The following is a 20,966-nucleotide window of genomic DNA, read 5'->3' on the forward strand; positions in this document are numbered from 1 at the left end:
GCGAGCGCGGGTGCGGCGGGCGCCGCACTATACGGTTCGTCTGCTACGCCAGGTCGTCTGACGCGGGACGCTTCGAGCTGCTTGCTTTTTGATCCGCGTTTTTCGCGCTAGAAGTGCGGCCGTTGTCCGTGTCGTTGCCAGGCATGGTTCGAGCAGTCAATAGAGCGTTTTAGTCTGTCCGGTATTAAAAAAGGCGTCGCGTAAAACCAAATAAAGTGTCCCCAAGGTGGCGCTAGGTCAAGTGGCGCCAGCTATGGAGGATTAGAAACAACCCATTTCGACTCGTTAACCCTACAGCATCGATTATTTGACTATGGCTCTCAAAAACGGCGCCGAATCGGGACGAATACATTGCTGTCGAAGCTTAAGGACATGAATCTAAAGCAAATGGAAGCATCACTTAGGAGCTTACACGCTACAGAGCGCACGGCGGCCACGTGATAGATTCAAAGTGGACGACAACCGCTTTTGGCAGTGCGGCCATGTTTTTCGGAGGCGCGAATGCCTCGCCGGGGAAGCTTGCCGTGCACGTTGGACAGCTCTCGCGCGTGGCGACGGCCGATGTTCTGCGGCACCACGCCGTTGCGGCAGGCTTGCCGCTAGCGTGAGCGGGCCATAACATCTGCCAAATGGCACGACGAGCGAACAGCGGAAGGGAGACAACCAGCACACGCAAAGCCGCAGGCACGGAGGAAGAAATGTCAGGTAGCACAAGCGCAAGGGCGCAACCAGCAACCAGCCAAACACAAACTCGTGACGTAGGTTTGCTTACATACCCGCCGCGTTGATGTCGGCGTCGCGAGGTGCTCGCATCTCGCTCAGTCGCGCGGCATGCACTTTAAACTTGATTTTAAATATGTTCTAGGCTATATTGGCCTTTGATATTTCGTAGACGTTGTGTATGGCTCCACATACATATATTTCACTGATTATCTCGCCTTCGAAATTTTGTGTCAGTGCTCCTTTAAAGGGAATGCCAAAAGCGTGCCCCGATATCAAGCTAATCTAGTAACGTTGGTCAAGCACAACATCCACAAATTCACCAGTGACATGTCTCCCGCCAAATAAAAAAGTTAATGCACTTGCACTTCACCCTTGTGAACGTCCATGTGTACTTGGCATTCCCCGTGCACAGATGACGCAGAACGAATAAAAAAAATATACTGTCCTCCTCAATGAAACAGCTGTTCTCCAGAAAATAACGGTTCGCTTGAATTGCTAGTATACTATATTCACAGCAGTAGACAGGTTGGCTTGTTCACAATTCAGAATGTTACATAACACAGAAACATGAGGACTATAGCAAGTAGGTACAAAACTGGAAAAAACTGTCATATGTGCACTCCCTCGTCCACCTGCACATTATGTTGATGTTCACTTATACAACAGGCACCTTCAATTATGCGACGATTAATGAAATATCACCCAACCTACGTTAGAACACAGTGATGACTTGTTGCCTAACTGCCTGTCACCTATTTCTCTTCCACAATGTGTTCTAATGTGTAAATCATCTGTTCTACTTGTTTGGTGATAAAACACAGGCCGTTACATTGAGCGACAGTGTTTCACCAATTTGTATTGCATGCAGAAGTTCATTGCTTCCATTTGCATGCACGACAAATAGTGTGGGAATCGAGCGCGCCCTCCCCTTTGGCGCCTCGTTCCCCAGCTAGCGCGCGTGTTGGCCCCGCGCGGCTCGAGCGCCGGGGACCGCCGTTAATCGGCAGTATGGCGACCACGGCGGCAGTGCCAGGCCTCTTTGTCTGGTGCGAGCCATGCGTCGGCTTCCCGGCGCGCGGGCACGCGTCCGGGCATGCCTCGACATGCTCACTTGCTCACGCCACTAAGGTAGCTTACGTCACTGCGCAACGCCTGTCCTCATTGGCCGCCAGTGACAACCCCCTTCCCCCTTGTTCTCGCTTCTGTCTGGCACGGGCTTGTCCTGCTTGCCCGCGTTGCCCGTGTCAGGTGCACTCAGGCCGGCACGAAAGGTTGACGCGCTGCTCTAGCAGGCGTCTTCTCGTCCGTGCGCTCGACTGCTGCCCTTTGTGTGATAGTCGTAGCGCCGCTGGCAAGCGTACTCGATCGGTCTTCCGGAGTTCCCCTTACGGCCTGCAAGCTCGTGACTGTCGTACTGCGCTGTATCTTGGGCTAATAAACCCGTGTTGTTTGTTGACATCCTGCCTCAAGCGCCTTTTCTGCGCCGTGCTGGAGAGTCGACGAACCCGGCCGTAGCGTCTTTGTTCGCTGCGGCAGTGGAGAACGTCGCGTCCCTTGCCGGTCGCCTCGTAGGGTAAGCTTTGTGCTAAACCTATCTCCACATAACTGGCGCCCAACTTGGTTTCGGCATGGCATCAGAGCAGTCCTCCTCGAGGCGCTCGTTCCTGCTTGATCCCGTGGCGACGGACTTGATCTCGTTCGATGCGGACGAACCCGACAGCACGAGTTACGGTCGCCTCGGCGGCCCTCTGCTTTCGGTCACCGGGAGAGATCCCTTCTTTGGGGCCCCCTATGGTGATTCTAACCGCTCGAACGGCGACTACAGTCCTAGCCAAGCCAGTTGCGGGCTCCATCAGCTGTTCGAGACGCACGCGGAGCACGCGCTTACGGGCCCCTCCATGCGTCGTCTCCGCTCGTTGGCCTTTCCTTGTCAGCAGCGCAGTTGACGGCGCCAAACCGCCGCACCCGGGCCTTACTACCTAGGCTACTTAGGTGTCGGCATGCACGCTCTCACTGACCCACCTTGGTCAGGAGCGCAAAGGGTTGACAATAGAGAGTTTTAGTTTAGCGCGCGCAAACCTATACGTACGCAACGGCCTGCGCGCTGCGTACTTTAGAGTTGAGGCTGTCTCCTACATTTTTAGTTTACCGTACGCAACAACCGAAACGTGGACTGTGTCTAGGCGTCAGCGCCTTCGTCTCGGCGTGTTTTTCTGCGCCATCTAGTGGGTAAGAAATGAACTACAATAGCCGATCATAGTTGACCCAAGTCAAGGCACGAGACAAGGCAAGATTTTACGATGGCACAAATTTTGTTGAGGTGATCTGTGGTGAACGGTGACGATTGGTACGACTTCTACGATGCGAGCAGCAGCGAGGGAGGAAAAATGCCTTCCAGCATCCTTTCGAATCAGCGCCTTTTGGCCGCACTTTCATGGGAAGAGATAGACGATTTGATGCTCACAAACCGAGAGCGGTGGCTTTTGAAGGGCGACTGCAGTCTCGACGACATCGAATATCTCCTGCATCTTTGCAGCGATCACTGTCCACTGCACTGGGTCCGTGAACAGATTCAAGCTGCTCACGTAGGCAAGGAGCTCCAAATCGAGGGCAATTCCGAAATGGACGCGGGATTTATTCGCTGCCATGACCGCCGTGCCGCTTGTGGCTGTCGGACGCAGCCATTTTGCTTGTCTCGACCGGTCGAGATCTCGCGAGAGAAGCGCCCGTAAGGTACCCAACGGCCCTAGCGGGCGCAACGTAAGCGCCGAGATCTAGCGTACGCATCTCTTGCGCGCGCAAACGCACGCATCTCTCTTAGGTTCAGCGCATGCGCAGTCTTGCTCTCTCTCACCCGTTGCGTGCGCAAGGCCGTTGCGTGCGCTAAACTAAAACTCTCTAATGTCGTGCGCGAGCCAGCTCGCTTGGCCGACAACGTCGCCGCGTTTCCCGACTTTCGCATGCCTCATGCGCTGAACACATGGTGCGAATTCGGATGCGATTCGTCGTACGGCTGTTCGTGCCAACAGCCGCATCCGACAGACGCCCAACAGGTTCCATCAGCGTGCGGAGACGATTCGCACGCCGCACGGGCATCCAACTTGCTGAATGTAGCCGCGCGGCTGCCGCGTTGGTCTGACGGCCGTACACTGTTAAAAATATTGCCCCTTGTTTACGTAAAAAGCTGAAGGTAAAAAGTTGCCGATCACTTCTCCGATTCTGAAATAGGGCGATTACCGTAAACGGAGTCTCCCTAGAAATGTTGTACGTATTGTCTCCTAGAAACATTGTACGTGATGCCTTCTTAGGAATGTTGTACGTATTGTCATTGTCTCCTACAAACATTGTACGTAATGTCTTCTTAGGAATGTTGTACGTATTGTCATTGTCTCCTACAAACATTGTACGTAATCTCTTCTTAGGAATGTTGTACGTATTGTCATTGTCTCCTACAAACATTGTACGTATTGTCTCCTAGAAACATTATACGTAATGTCTTCTTAGGAATGTCGTACATTATATCTCGAAGAAACGTTGTACGTGATTGCCTTAGGATTGTCATACGTAATGTGTCCTGGAAATGTACGTAATGTCTCCTTGAAAATGTTGCATGTAATGACTTGGAAATTTCGCACTAATGAGGAATATGAAATGTGCCAAATAGCACACTTTGTTGCTTTAATGTGACTAAAGTGCACAACTTGACACCACACTGTACTTAAAAAGTTGTAATAATGGGCGCTGTGTGGTGAAGAAAGTTTCGGTGCTTTACATGCACCTACCGCAATGGTTATCAACTGATGCAAGTGGCAGCTGCTACTTTGCTGCGAAGAAGTTGTTAGAGAGAGGAAAAACGCATTATGCAGTGATGGCGACGAAAACTTCCACTGGATGTTTAACACAACAGTCACAAAGAGATGCATGTACATACTGCCCCTGTTGAAACAAATGCCAGGCTAGAAGTGTCTGCTACTTCAGTGAAAATTGAAGTGTTCTGGCACCACATACAAATTAGTCGTACATAGTTTGGCTTTTTGAAGTCTAGTGTCTGACAACATCTCGCCTGGTCGGGATGAAACTTTGGTGAAAACATTGTTGGACGCCAGTCACAAAAAGTCTGGCAATCCCAAGAACAGATATTGCTGTTCAACTTGAACAAGAAATTTGGCAGAGCAAATATAATGGCACTTGTAGCCTGATATATGTTTCAACAGGGGCAACATGTACATGCATGTCTTTTCTCATGACTTGCATTTAACATCCAGTGGAATTTTTTGTCATTATTACTGCTTAACCTGTGTATGCTCTCTCTAACAACTTCTTTGCTGCAAAGTAGAAGCTGCCACTGGCATCAGTCAATAATCACTGCGGTGGCTGCATGTAAAGCACCACAATCTTCTTCACCACAGAACACCCATTATTACAACTTTTTAAGTACAGTGTGGGGTCAACTTGTGTGCATTGGTGACTGCAAAGCAACAAAATGCACTATTTGGCACAATGCAGAATTCAGTGTTTCCCACAAAGTGTGGGACAGCACATAGCTGTGGCAGGAAGCATGCATACATACTACTTCTTGCCAAGTAAACAGTGAACATCCAGCTGCTCTGAACGCATAAAGATGGGTTTTATTCTGCGAAACTGTACGAGTATACTGTTCGCACTCTGGCTCATCTGAAAAGAGAAGAAACAAAATATATGAGGACACTTGAACCAAATGAAAGAAGGCAATCTGTGCTGAAACAGAATTTTGCATCTACCTTGCAAAAACAAACGAGCCACACAGCAGCAGGTTTTGAATTTTGATGCATCCACAGCCCGCCCAATCTCATAAAAAAGGAAAAGGGCATGTGTATCCTAAACCCCTGCATGATTGACTAAAAAAAAAAATAGTGTTCACAGTAAAAAATACAAATGACTTCTGTGCAGACGACATTAAAGACATGAGGGGAGACGTTAAGTTCAATTGAAATGCTAGATTACCATGTTGAGATTAGACATGTGTAACTGTTCAAGCAAAGGGGGATCTTGAAAGCAAGAAAACAAAGCAAAAGTGAAAATCAGATGTTGCGCACCAGCTGTCGGACACGTGCAATGGCTGTGAACAGATTCGAACTGAGGCCGGCTGAGAAGGAGTGTCGTTTTTGTCAAAAATGCCAAATTAAAAGAGCTAAAGAGGAGATAAAAACACGTTCTGTGACATTTAGCCTTTCTGCATAAAACGAGGCACATGCAACACGAAATAAGTAAATCAAAATGTACGCAATGAGCCACTCCAAAGGTGCACTTGTGAAACAAAGTTTCAGTTACCGCTCCCACATCACGCCAAGTAGTTTCAGGTGGACAGTGTTGCAAATCGTCCTTGCCTGTGGTGTTTTCACAAGTTAACTCGAAATGTAAAATGAGTGAGTGTCATAGGCGACATCAACAGCCCAAGGCATTCGCTCAAAGGCAGGCACATCGAGGCTGCCCAACTTTCTCTCACAGCTTAATGTGTTACACATTATTAAACACTTTCCAATTAGAGTTCATAAGTAACGCACGTCCCTGCTCGTCGGGATCCAGAAACTCAACACCTGACAATGGAATCAAGGTCGCAGATGCTCCTGTTTATCGTAATGGGGACGTAGCTTTGCTCTCCACTTGCTTATTCCTTGCATTGTTGCAGTATGCAGCAAAGCTAGCTACACAACCTCTCAGGAGCATTTTGCATTCTGTGGCACTGACGTTGACATTCTGTCCTGCTTCCAAGCAACAGTTTGTCTCGTTCACAGTAACTTGTATCAAACTGAGCACTCGATCAAAACGACCGCTAACAAAATAAACTACACCTCCTGCTTGTTCTCGCTCTCGACTTATTTCTGTTCCTGGCGACCCCGAGCTCGGATGCTTAGTAATGCAGCAAACGTGGAAAAGCACCTAGCAATTAACCGAGAATGAGGCAGCCTCTTACATTGCGGAAAGTATGCTGTTGCAGTAATGAGAGAAATTAATGAAGAGCGATTTGTTCAACTTAAGCAGTTTTCTTTGCTAATACTGTCTGCCCTCCTGTATATTGTCTGGTTACATAGCCACAGCAAATAGCACCATGTATGTGCTTTCCTGCTGATGTCAATATGACAACCTGCAGTTTGCTGACATACACAGTCATTCATGAAAGAGGGTATGCGAGAGTGTGGCCGACGCACAGTGACAGCTGACTAGAATGCACAGTTTGCTGCATGAGAAAGCACATCCGCTCAAGCTGTCGGCTACTGGGGGTCAAAATAACCAGGCATGGCCAAGAGGCGAACGCATGCCAGACCACCGCCTATAGCTGGTAGAAGAGCCTCTAGCTAACATAGGGCTCTTATGTTCCGTTTCACAAAGCAAAGCATCCCCTCATATTATGAGCAATAGAAGGGGCGGCACTGGTGCCCCTTGTTTAGACAAAGAGATACGAGGAAGCATGCAAGCGAAAAAGAATTAAGCATAAGGAATGTAAATTCGACAACACAAGTCTGCAAATATTGTTAGTATATCTGAAAATTGCTTTCACTTATCATAAAGGTTGTCTTGTTCTGTGTAAAAACAAGTGCTTCAACATTCCTTCAATAAAAATGTTTATGATGGATCTCCTCAGACTGACCATTCAGGCTTGTTAACCTACATATTCAGCACAACCTTATTGAATATCAGGCCCTACACACGCAACCAAAATATAGCAGGGATTACAAGCTCATCAGCAAGTAACACCAGCAAAAAAGTTAACTTACATCTTCGGTGATTCAGCACAATCGTTGTATCAGTTTCAATATTTTGCTGTCTGCAGCTGTCCTTGACTTGCGTCCATTTCCACATTTGCTGCCTCTCATCGGGTTGATATTGAACATCTCCCTGGAAGGCACAAAAATGTGTCGTCTGGATATTCTGTTTGTTCCATAATACAGTTATGAAGTCATTATCACATTTGTTCCTACTTTCGAAAGATATCAAGGATGTTTTATTTATAAGGAACTTTTCAATCCTCTTAAGCTGCGATTAATACAGAGCCAATTGCCATGTGGCTTCAATGTTTTTGGTTGACCCACAAGAATTCTTGAATAAAGTAAAAGTAAACAATATGAATATTACGTCAAGGAATTCACCATGCAATTTTAAAATACAACAGTTCACTTGTGTGTACCTTTTACCTAGCTCTCATGTCTGTAGCTTTTCCAACATTTACCCTTTGCAGTTGTCGTCGCTGCCATCAGCATGCACAGTGTGGTAACATATAAACATGAAAATTCAAAGTTAGCACAAAGTTTATTTCACATCAGGATTAGTAAATGCAGTCACGAAAGATATTTTTCTCTTTCTCAGTAATCTCGCAATTTTAATACTATTCAATGAATTGCCCTCGATATAACAGTACTGAACACTGTTCATTTCCAGGCATTGAATCTATCCATGTCATGCCTTTGTCTTACATGAACATAATATTTCTATGTCCCTTTTCTTGCTCTAAACAATTACATGTTACATTAATGTGCAACAGAATCTGTTCATTCATGCCTGTGCACAGACATATACGATGTTCACATATGTACAAACATCTAACTGCCATGCGGGCATAAGTCAGAATGCACTTTACATTCTGTGGTACCTTTGAAGTACTTCTGAAACCAAATGACTCATTAAAATGTGACTGAAAAACAAAAAGGAAAGCACAGAACAAATGTCCAACTAAAACGAGAAATGTAGTGCCATGCTAACCCTAGCTATGGAATATAAAATGAAGGCCTAAATGCTGTAATTACGCAGTAACTTCTAGGAATAATGTTTTTGCAGTATGCTAATGAAGACAATGGTGCTTAATGAATGCAAGCCCTGGTTTCCCTGACATCTTAAAAAAGCACACAAAATCATTTGTCAAATCTGAAGCACTACTTATGTGAGGCCCCTCAAAATAAAATTGATACCTCAGAGCAGAGAAAACTGAAGATGATCTCTCTTGCATTCACCCTTGACACTCATTTGTCACCAAGCCAACACTCCTTCGTCTTGCATATGCACAAAAGATCACACAGTGCATAGAGGCCCTTGGCAATAAGATCTGATGATACGGAGTATTTTTGTTTCACTGAATCTTATCACTAATGTTAGCTTTTCAATTAATGTAGTTCATAATTACAACTAAAGTGAGGCTTTACTTGGCCACCTACAAAGCAAAGGACTCTCCAGAAAATTAACCTTTAACCCTTTGACACGCTATGTACACAATTGTGTGCACCACTTATTTTTGCCATTGGTAACGACTAGGGCTACTAGAGAGCAAGATACCTTGGAAGTAAGCAGCGCGAAAAGCAAGACAACGCACATAGGGAGGAATTACAAGAAGCGCTGATCAAGATACGTTGAACAAGATACGTTGAGCTTTGGATCAAATGAACCTGCTGCATAATAAATTTGTGTTCATTTAACTTCATTTTGCAGTGTACTGTTGTATATTATCAGTTTGCTGAAGGCACTACACTGTTCAACGAGTCGTTCGAAGTGCTCCTTCCTGCGAGCCATGCCAAAAGTATAATTTTTCTTCACTCCAAATGAACATACACAAAAACAAATTTGCACTATATTTTTGGCGTAAGATTTCATTCTATTAATGTAAGAACGTAGCATGAATGACTTTACAATAGATAATTATTACAATTGAATTATAATTACTATAACACACATAATTAATGCATTATGACATTATTTTTGTTGCAATAGAATATTGAGTGCCTTGAAATGATGTATCAATTTGACGCATTTACAGACAGTTTTTCATTGGTGGCGTCTGAAAGGTTTAGAGAACATGGAAATATTTCACCCTGTTTCTGTACAACACAACAATACGAATAGAACCAATGCAGTGATAAAGTTGGCTAATGAACAAAAGTTATTTGCAGTCAAAATGTTATGAACAGCACATATTTAAGACTTGGCAAATACTGAAGCTTGCAATTATGCACTACCAAGAACAAAAATCCACAGAAGTTCACATGCCCTTTTGCTTTAAACACTGTGCTTCACAGAAGGAGGGAGCTTGCATTATGTATAGTTCAGTAGAAAAGCTTTTGAAGTGCTTTATAAAGAATAGAACTGCACGCTGAAAAGAAGTTAGTAGGACGGCTTGATGGGAAAAAACATTTTAACTTGTTTCATTCGTTCTGAGCATCCTACTTCACCAAGGAAGGTGTGAAAAATATGATAAAAAAAGCAAGCGAAAAAGGCATCTCAATGACAGACGGTGACACAAGAAATCAGATTCTATTGAGACATTTTTTGCCCATCTTTGAGTGCCTGTTCCTCATGAAAGTGAGGTCGGCTGCAGCCATTAGCAAGACATAGCTTCAGGTATGCTTTTTCCCATTTCTCTTTACTAATGCAGCTATTGATATCATATATCCTTAGAAAAAATTGAAATGCACTATCAACAACGTTGCGGTGTTCACGAGCTCATCAGAAGAGAAGCTGGTGTCATTCAAAGATGACAAGAGAGCGACAGGAATGGTTCAAGTGATCACAGGAGCAACTTGTAAGCAGCGCAAAGCATGTGACTGGAAGTCTGAGATTTCCATTGTAGAGGCTGTAACGAAGCATAAAAGCCTTGGCTCTTTATTTGAGCCCAAGGTATAAATGGTGAGTGTCCTTCAGACGATATTTTTTTTGGGGTACATGTCACATCACGCTGATCCAACCGGCCACATTCTCTGTGACCCAGAACAGCAGGGTGATGTGTGCCCAACTGCGCGACTGTTTGCAAAGAGCTGTGAAGGTGCAAGCTATGCTGCAGGCAAGTTGCAACATTGTGTGTTTGAACAATATCACAAGCACTTGCTATTACATACTCTTTCCTGTCTTGGTGTTCCTCACATATAGTGCCATAAGTTTCTCAGTTGGATGAGTAAAATAGCGCACACTTAGACAGGGACAGAGTAAGCAACATGACACAAGCGCTAACAACAATTGTTTATTTGAAATAGCAGAGGAAGGCTTATGTAAAGAAGCAGGTGAAGTGAGTGCGCGTGTCACGCAGGCATGACTGCAAGCCATCTGAAATCGGTACAAAGGAATACAAGTTCCTTTTCGGGCAAACTAATATAAGGCATTCTAACACATCGTGTGCCTAACCACTGAGTCATTTCGGCTTCAATCATCTCATGGACTAACTTTTTACTTTTGACAATCACATGAACTTTATCGAATTCCTGCTGACATCCACATGTCGCACTGCATAGCTAGAAGACCGTCCTTGTGCTTTTCTTGATTGCCACGGTGCTCTCTGAAATTATCATTAAGGTAGAATATCTCACTTGAAAAGGATCATTACACTGCAGCAGATTTAGTATTTCTAGCAAGGAGCTAGAAATAGATTTTTGCCATGCTGCTTTCTCAGATATAATAACACGCAGAGGGCATTCACTTTTGTGTTTTTGTGCTAAAGAACAGGTCGCTTACTGGAAGCTGGTTATCCGAGAATCAACAGGCAGCAGTGGTCGAAATTTTACTTCACGAATTATCTGCCCGCACCATCGAGTGCATTGTTGTGTAGCGCTTTACATGCATGATATTGTGCATAATCTCAAGAATATTGCTGGTCGCGTTGATGTATCTGCTGTGTTTAGTGCCCCTCAAAAACCTTTCAGCCTTTGCAATAGTAGTGTTCCTAGGAAGGAGCTACTAGCGACATGCTCAAAGAAACATAGATGTATGTTTGTTAGATGCATTGATCATGCTGCGTATCGGATCCCACTGCATTATGGAATGTTCTACATTAGCCAGTCCGCTAGATGCCTTAACGATCGTTTGAGAGAACACCGTTGCAATGTACAAAAGCACAAAAACGGTCACCTAGCTATGCAACTGTAGCACGTGTGAATGTCAGCCTGAATTTGATGAAGTTGACGTGATTGTGAACACTAAAGAAAATGAAGTCCATGAGATAATAGAAGGCAAAATGATTGAGAAGTTAGGCACACGGTGTGCTAGCATGCCTTTTGTTAGCTTGCCCGTAAAGGAGCTACCGATCCTTTGTGCCGATTTCAGATCGTTTGCAGCCATGCCTGTGTAACATGCGCACTCACCTCACACATTTCTGTACACAAGTCTTCCTCTGCTATTTCAAATATTCATCTGTTGATAGCGCTTGTGTCGTGCTGCTTACTCTGTCTAAGTGTGCGCTATTTTACTCGCATTACGTACCAACAAGCCCAAGCTACTCTTCTCGAACTGCCCATTTGTAGAGAAGGAAACCAATGCCTACCACTTAATATGGGCTTGTCCAGACCAGAGGAAGAATGCTCCCATCTTTCACAGCAAGCTGTCCACTGCTTCAGTTCCTTGAACAGTCAGTCGTCTATGCTGGGTACATGCATTACAGATGCCACAAAACATTCCATAACCTGCACACAATAGAGGCCTTACAGTACACAAGTAGTACATATAAAACATGATGGCTTAACACAGGTATCTGTTGATACACCAAAACTGTCCATGAATGATGAGCTTAGGATGCATTAAGAGCAAATATTAGTGGAGTAATAGATTTTTGCAGACAATTTTATTTATGCGTTACATGTCAAGCTTTCCCACACTGGCGTACTAAAATAGTATGAAGAATACATTTGCCGAATAAGCAACTTGCACAGAAAACTCCATCAGCACTATCATCACAATATTAAATAGATCAGTGTATGCTCTATGTACACAATGTATGGTAACGAGCCACCCTTATTGTACGACATCATGAATGTGAAGATTTCAAGATAGCTGAAGACTTAGTAGAAGTGTAAGGGCACCAGAGGTTACAGCAAAGATTGAGCACTGTGTTGGCTTTTCTGTCTCCTCTGCTGCTCTTGCATGGTTTTAAACCTTGGGTATGTTTTGCCAACAAGCCCAGTTTTGAACTCTTCAAAAAAAAACCTTGTTGCACTAAAGTCAATTCATATGCAGGGCTAGTGCTGTGCCCTACAAGTGTCAGTTCAATTCAATGAGCCCTTAATTCACTATGTTTCTTTTGTCCTTTCATAGCTATAGGGTCTCGTCCCGGTAGACTTGATGGCTTCAGGTAGCATGCAAGGGTTCATTGGCCAGCTGCCAGCTCGTAAAGAGTTCTACAAGACGCCAGGATGGCCAAAAGTAGCACTAGCATGTACTGTTGGGATTACATACTGAGGTGCTCAATGGGATGGATGGGACAATGACCACTGTTGCAGCTCCATTGCAGCATCAGACGCACTATCCAAAGGTTACAGATTCGGTCCCTGGCAGGAGCAAGTGTCTCTTTTGTTGACTTTAATTCCTTTCAATTTATGTAAAAATTACCACACTACAGTCAAAAACTAAAATAATCTCCCCTATGCCTTCCTTGGCTTCATTGTCTGTCTGCATTAGTAGGTTGTGTCTAACAAGAAAAAGTAGCCCTTGACCCAGTGCCCTTGTTTCGTCTGTTCAATTTCGTAGTGCTTGGCACGCCACAAAATCAGTATAACCACACTGTCCAGAATTCTGTGATCAGAAAACATGTAAACATATCAGAAATGACATTCTTCAATTTATAACTGCATAAACTAAAGCAGCACTGTCATCCCTTTCCCTGATTGATACATCTTGGTTTTTTATACTGCAAATAAGACCCCACTTCTGGCTTCATGCTTCTTTAGCAAAGTACAAAGGAAAGCGAAAACTACGGTACCACAAGATCAAGTAATGTTCTTGATACACCATCACATCCCAAGCCACTTGTGATAAGAAGTTTTTGCAATGATGCTACTCCACTATTAAATAAACTGGTATTAGAGAGAACATGTTTAGTTCATCAAACAAATATATGTAATGGCAGGACTAATAATCGACATGTTTCTTCCCAGGCAAACACAGCAACAAGCAGAGCATACGCTACCTTAATAAGCTTAGTTGAACTGACACACACGTCTGTCAATTATAATTTATATAGACATGCTGTACTACTTCCAATTAAGCTTGCAGTTATATGCACACTTACTGTTACTACCAGCACATAATATGATTCAGTCAAATGCATTCCCTTCTTGTAAGTTTTCTGCAGAACTAAATCAATGTTCTCAAACATATGGCCCGTATATCTCTAGCCAGCGGCCCAGTCTGCATATGGCTGTCCTTGTCCGATATTTCCTTTCATTTATTTAATATATACGCTCCTGAGCAACTCTGGCGAGACTGATCTAAGCATTTTTTCGTAAGGCACCCCATGTGGTTACAATACACTTAAACATAACGGTGAAATGAAAACTCGATACTTCACTATCGGCGTATTGATTTCGGTCCTTCTATAGACTATTTTACTGATGGTTTTTGGTGCCCACGTATTGGGCTGTTAACTTTGCTGTTTTGTATCTTGAACTAAACAAACAGTGCTACAGTACAACGTGTGCGCATGAAAACGGTTGGGTTGGTGCATTCGACGTTATGTGACCTTGTTAATTCACGTCGCTATATAAAAAATAAAAAAAAACTGATTTAACAGCATTTGTGGCCGTGCCCATGTGTCTTATGTAAAACCGTCTATGTATCAGTGTTGATATGTTTCTCAAAACCTGACATCAAATCTCCTTTAGAAATGACAAATATAGTTAAACACGCTATCGGAGAGTAGATGAAGAAAACGAGAACGAGGCTGCACTTGCTTGCGAGCGGCTCGGTGAACTGTTTTTCGCTCCGAGCTGTACATCTGCATTCATTTTACATTCTGTAAATAAACGCGTTCAATCGTCACAATTGTGGTGCAGGTGCAGGGTATACTTTTGTGAAAAGCCGTACGTCCAGCGACCTCACCTCCGTCGGCCACGCCGGCTTTCCAGGTGGTAGAGATGAAAGGCGAGGCCGGTGAGATGATGACCAAGGCCGACGCATGGTAGGCAGATCAAGCTGCGCACAGGCGATGTTCGGCCGGTAGGCGTGCCGCTCGGAAGTTGGGTTCGTGGGCCATTCTGTAAATAAACGCGTTCCATCGTCAACAATATGGTATATGGGAAAGGCCGTCTTTGAAATGGCAACGTTAGTTGACAATTTTTTTCATGCCCCTCCCCCTCCCCATCTTTTTCCCTCTCAGTTTTTCACTGTCCCCGCCCTTGCGGGAGACTAAAAAATTTCGAGACTGCGGCCCTGCGGCTGAAGCAAGTTCGAGACCCCTGAAATAAGTGCTACGCGCCCCAACCTGTATTAATAGTATACTTTGTTCCAGAAGTTCCGTGCAGCAGAGCCAAGGCTACACGACCCTCGAGCGCAGGTTGTTGCGAAGCGAGATGTAGTGCCCCATATACGTAGCCCGTTGTTTGTCCTCATGACTTTTGCAAGCGGTCTCATCGGAGGATTTTTACTTGAAGGCTTCTCTGCGTGTTGTAGCTGTGATTTGTATGACGATTTTGTCGCATTTTCTGTATAAAACAATTTTTGTGGCTCCATGATACTGAAGAAAGAGTTCTTGCTTGTACGTGTTATAACATGCAAATGACGAAAGAAATAACGCTGTTGTGGCTCGTATGTGTTATGTTTTTACTTATAAAGTACGAAGGAATGGTACGACACTGTCTAAACTTTTATGAGTAGTCCGCACAGCCCGAGCGTCCACAGCGCCGCGGAGGACCCAGTCTTGGGTTGTGATTAGTCCGCGGTGGCAGATTTGGTCACTTCTTAGTCAAAATGGCGGCGCCTGGTTCAACTGTGCGATATCGTTCCCGGATCAGCTTTTACGACAAGGGAGCGAAGCGGCACTTCGCATGCCCATAGGCATGCGTATACGAAATCTGATGAAGCGTGGTGCTTTCATATTCAATTTGGCCAGTGCGGTGCTTTCCACCGAAACATGAGCCACTGAACCCTATCCCTCAAATGTCTACGTGCAAGTATCTCGAAGACGCGCGCTTTAACAATGCCGAGGAGAATATTTAACCGCTTTCACAATTACAGCTCATCTCACTGCGCAGTTGCACAGTGTCCCGAGACGCTCTTGCCGCTTTCGCTGCAGCGCTCGCCGCTAGCAGACGACAGGGCGCGGAAGGATACACTTAGATGTGCTCGCCCTCCTGATTGGTTGAGAAGGCCTGTAGCTTCCACAGTGCTGCACGGAACTTCTGGAACAGAGTATAGTATGTTTTATATTGTTTAATATTTTCAGTGTATATTACCAAGTTTGTTCATATAACTGTCTCAAAACCCCCTATGTAATGCCCAAATGGGCCTTTAGGGTATATGAATAAAAAAATGAAAAAAAAAAAACCTTGCGCAGCCAGGTTGAAATCCTCACCATAGAAGAATTATGCTATTGGTCATAGATTGATCAAGCGCAGCACAGTAGGGTGATTCCACGAGAGATCGAACATGCCTGTCCGGTCGCAATTTTTGTTTTGCCTGGGTTTTTTATATGTTATGTGGGCACGTTCAAAGTGCACGGAACCGAAAATTTTATTTCCAAGAAACGCTCCCAGTGCACCAAAAAATTATTTGAAGGTGGCGGCGCGGGCCTCCTGTTTTTGCTCACTGCAATGTTTTCGGATTTCACAGCCGAATTTAGCGCGAACTATAAATGATGTGTCGAAAATTTTTTTTGCTGGTTTTAATACGCATTACTGTGAATTACATCCATGCTTTTTTTATGCTGTCCTCAAAAAGAAGAAAATGTGAAAAAATGGCAAACACGGCCGAAATCAAAAAAGGGTCCTAAGTTTGAGGCGCCTTGGCGCCTTTGCTATTACAAACAGAAACTTGAAAACAATGTCAAATATAGAAAAGAGCATTTGCAACATTTATACGGAAAATAATTTTCCTACAGGCAGCGCAAAAAAAGAAAAGAATAGTTAAAAGAGCGAGTTTTTTCAAAAAAGTACATTTTCAAAAAATAAAATAAAAAAAACTCCGGTCTCAATTTTGATGAGAATTTTTTATCGAAGAGCGCTTATGTCAGTGAACACACGGTTTTAATATCATATGTCCTCATTTGCTTTGTTTACGAGATATAACTGGCCAAAATGACCCTTGCAGTGTGTGCTCACTTCAGTGCGACTGATGGTTGTTATCAGCTTGCATTGTGCGTAAATCTCAGTTTTAATTATTCTACTGCAGCAAAATCTTGCTCTGGTGGCTTTTCGTCAAGAAAAATGTTTTCTCAGATTTTATTTGTGTCTAGCGTGTGCAAAAGTGGGCTGCTGCCGCCCTCTAAATGGCTAACATGTAAACAGTCTGCAGCCTACAACCTCGCCTAGAATCATCAGAGGAAAGATGGGCGCGCCTGTTCAAGATATCAATCGCTTCTTCTTCCTGAAGAAATGCCTGGTCTACCTCATCGCGGTTAGATGTAGACAGGTTTTCCTTGAGGAGCGTAAAGCAATGCAAGCAGACTTCGCAGGTGTCGCGAAGATCCTCAGCCTATGACAGTAGCTTCCGGAGGTAGGCAACAACAAAAAGAGCAAAGAAAGAAAATTTGCGCAACGAAAATTTTCCTCAGCAATCTTCTTTTTGTGAACGCGTAAATAATCGGCCCAGAATAATAGGACCTAGCCATGGGCAGCGGGCATCGCGTGTAGTGAACAGCTAGACCTAGAGCAAGTCGAAGCGTTTATACTGAACGGCGCCGCACAAATTATCTCACATCTGCGCAGCTGTCATGAATGCGTTTCCAGAACTGCTCACGGTTTAACATTTTATGACTAAGGGTGTCTAAGCGCTTTGGGCTGTAATAATTAATTTGTAGGGCACACTCATTGTCAAAACTAAGGGTAATGTCCGTCTGGCGCCACCAATGACCTCTGCTGTCCTCGACGTGGGAAAGCACTTAAGTAAAGTAGCAACAAAACATCATCAATTGGGCAGCTTCGGCCACTCATGGCTTAATCATGCCGCACCGCACGTTTTGGCTGTTGAAACGCTGAGGTAAAGGTCGAGATGATAGAGGAAGACGTTATCTGCGACGCCGAAAACATGTGATAGCGGGAAGTGAAATAAACGGCTCGGAAATGATTGAGCTAACTTTTTACAAAAGTTGTTTAGGCACAGTGTGCGTCGAATGGGGAAGATGGTTAGAGCGTACAATGCACGTAATGGAAGGGAAGCAAGCAGGCAGTGAGAAAACAACTGCAATACAGCGCGCCTGCTGATTGTGGCATTTAGTTACAGATTAAGTTGGCCTTCGCTGCATACAGATGCTTTATTCTGTGTGCAAGGAGAGTTTTGACAAAGTGACCTAAACCATGTGTTCGCGGTGTCTCGCGTTCTTCTGATTAGCGAATACAGGCGGGGTAAGTTGAGGTTATAAGCTGCAAACTGCGTACGCGTTAGGCCTTTAGAGAGCGGCAGCAGCCCACCCCCGCATACGCTAGACACAATTAAAGTTTGAGAATACATTTTTCTTGACGACAAGACACCAGAGCAAAGTTTTACTGCAGGAAAATAATTAGAACTAGATTTAAGTGCGATGCAAGCTGATGACAACTATCAATCGCACTGAAGTGAGCGCACACAGCAAGAGTAATTTTGGCCCGTTAAATCTCATGAACAAGGAAAATGAGGACGTACATATTAACATGGTGTTTTCACTGACATAAGCGCTCTTCGATAAAAAATGTCGTCAAAATTAAGGCCTGAGTTCTTTTATCTTTTGAAAATGTACTTTTTTGAAAAAAACTCGCTTCTTTAACTATTTTCTTCTTATTTTGCGCTGCCTTTCGGAAAACGATCTGCCGCATAAATGTTGCAAAGGCTCCTTCAAATACTTGACACTTTTTTGAAGTTTCTGTGTGAAATAGGAAAGGCGCCAAGGTGCATCAAACTTAGCAAATTTTGTTGATTTGGACCGGGTTTGCCACTTTTTTTCACATTTTTTTTCCTTTTGAGGACGGCATAAAAAAGCATGGACACAGTAATGCATATTAAAACCAACAAAAAAATTTTCGACACATTATTTATAGTTCGCGTTAATTCGGCCGTGAAATCCGAAAACATTGCAGTGAACAAAAACAGGAGGTCCGCGCCGCGACCTTCAAATATTTTTTTGGCATGCTGGGAGCGTTTCTTGGAAATAAAATTTTCAGTTCCGTGCACTTTGAATGTGCCCACATAACATATAAAAAACCCAGGCAAAACAAAAATATCGAACGGACAGGCATGTTCGATCTCTCGTGGAATCACCCTTTAGAAGGCGACAGCAGCCCACTTTCGCACACGCTAGAGGCAAATAAAATCTGAGAACACATTTTTCTTGACGAAAAGCCACCAGAGCAAGATTTTGCTGCAGTAGAATAATTAAAACTGAGATTTACGCACAATGCAAGCTGATAACAACCATCAGTCGCACTGAAGTGAGCACACACTGCAAGGGTCATTTTGGCCAGTTATATCTCGTAAACAAAGCAAATGAGGACATATGATATTAAAACCGTGTGTTCACTGACATAAGCGCTCTTCGATAAAAAATTCTCATCAAAATTGAGACCGGAGTTTTTTTTATTTTATTTTTTGAAAATGTACTTTTTTGAAAAAACTCGCTCTTTTAACTATTCTTTTCTTTTTTTGCGCTGCCTGTAGGAAAATTATTTTCCGTATAAATGTTGCAAATGCTCTTTTCTATATTTGACATTGTTTTCAAGTTTCTGTTTGTAATAGCAAAGGCGCCAAGGCGCCTCAAACTTAGGACCCTTTTTTGATTTCGGCCGTGTTTGCCATTTTTTCACATTTTCTTCTTTTTGAAGACAGCATAAAAAAAGCATGGATGTAATTCACAGTAATGCGTATTAAAACCAGCAAAAAAAATTTTCGACACATCATTTATAGTTCGCGCTAAATTCGGCCGTGAAATCCGAAAACATTGCAGTGAGCAAAAACAGGAGGCCCGCGCCGCCACCTTCAAATAATTTTTTGGTGCACTGGGAGCGTTTCTTGGAAATAAAATTTTCGGTTCCGTGCACTTTGAACGTGCCCACATAACATATAAAAAACCCAGGCAAAACAAAAATTGCGACCGGACAGGCATGTTCGATCTCTCGTGGAATCACCCAGTAGATGGTGACGCAACCAGCGATACATACGCTTCTGAGCAGCTTGACAAGCGTTTTGTGTCTATCTGCGTCCCCGTCTACTGCATTGTAGTTGATTTGCACGTTAGTTCATTATTACCGATGCATTTTATTCACAGAAAATGTACGAGGCGACCAGTGCGTTTAAAAGCAGGCGAATTTTTATGGCGGCAGGCGATTGAACAATCGGTTCAAGCGATGACCTCGCGATATTAACATTTGGGGTTTTACGTGCCAAAACCACGATATGATTATGAGACACGCCGTAGCGGAGGGGCTCCGGAAATTTTGGGGATCTGGTTTTCTTTAACGCGCACTGACATCGCACAGCACCAGGCTTAAATGACACAAATAGAGCAACTACTAGAAGTGTATACAACAAAACATCACAGAAAAGCAGATACTACCTGTAGCAGAATCCATACTTGCCTATCAGACAACTTTTCTCGTACATCATCACTGCTGTGTGAACACGCCACCCGGGCTGCCTTACCTGCAAATGTCATCACACAATAAGATCACATAGTTACGCAATTTGGCGAGTTGAACTCACCTAGGCATCCGCTGAGACGCACGCTTGTGCTTTACAGTCGCCGTCGTCGTCAGACAGGGCACTGGGCGGTGGACTGTCTGAGTAGATGCACTCGACTGAACCACGCAATAACCGTGAGTAATCAAGAAACGTGGAAAGCACGCCGATCACGCAGCGCTGAGCGCGCAGACAAAGCGACGAGCCCGTTGAGGCTACGACGACACACCACAGAACACCAACACAAAATCTTGACACACCTTTAGCCGCCCATTCCATCCCACACGCGATACACTTCCAGTCGACGACTGACAACGATGATTGGCACACATAATATCAATAAACACCGCAAATATACAAGCGCGGAACGAACTTATCACGGCACCACCTTCGATTCCCCACGCCGGTACATTTTTTTTTTATCGCGCTGAACGTGGTCCCGCACGCGTGGTTTTGGTTTGAAGGGATTGGCTCCCGCGCGGCGGGTGATTTGAATTTAGTTGCGTTATATCTCTAATTATCAACTGACAGCAATGATGACCCCACGTAATATCAACAAACATTATATGTATACAAGCACGGAGCAATTTTGTTGTGGTAGGATTTGTTTTGTCGAAAATTGTTTTTTTTTTGTGTGTGGTCCCGCACGCACGTCTTTGGCT

The 20,966-nt window shown here is 44.1% G+C and overlaps 1 long non-coding RNA gene across 1 annotated transcript; it reads right to left on the bottom strand.

Annotated features, from left to right (window-relative positions):
- Positions 1-5,309: 5,309 nt before the first annotated feature.
- On the bottom strand, positions 5,310-20,737 carry LOC119375980 (uncharacterized). Its single transcript, XR_005180474.2, has 6 exons — positions 20,329-20,737; positions 20,183-20,268; positions 14,545-14,699; positions 11,996-12,093; positions 7,479-7,599; positions 5,310-5,397 (listed from the first exon to the last, which is right to left on the bottom strand). It is a non-coding gene; the product is annotated as an uncharacterized LOC119375980 (long non-coding RNA).
- Between the last annotated feature and the right edge of the window lie 229 nt (positions 20,738-20,966).

The sequence above is a fragment of the Rhipicephalus sanguineus genome, unplaced genomic scaffold (genome assembly GCF_013339695.2).
Source record: "Rhipicephalus sanguineus isolate Rsan-2018 unplaced genomic scaffold, BIME_Rsan_1.4 Seq1058, whole genome shotgun sequence".
Taxonomy (NCBI): Eukaryota; Metazoa; Arthropoda; class Arachnida; order Ixodida; family Ixodidae; genus Rhipicephalus; species Rhipicephalus sanguineus.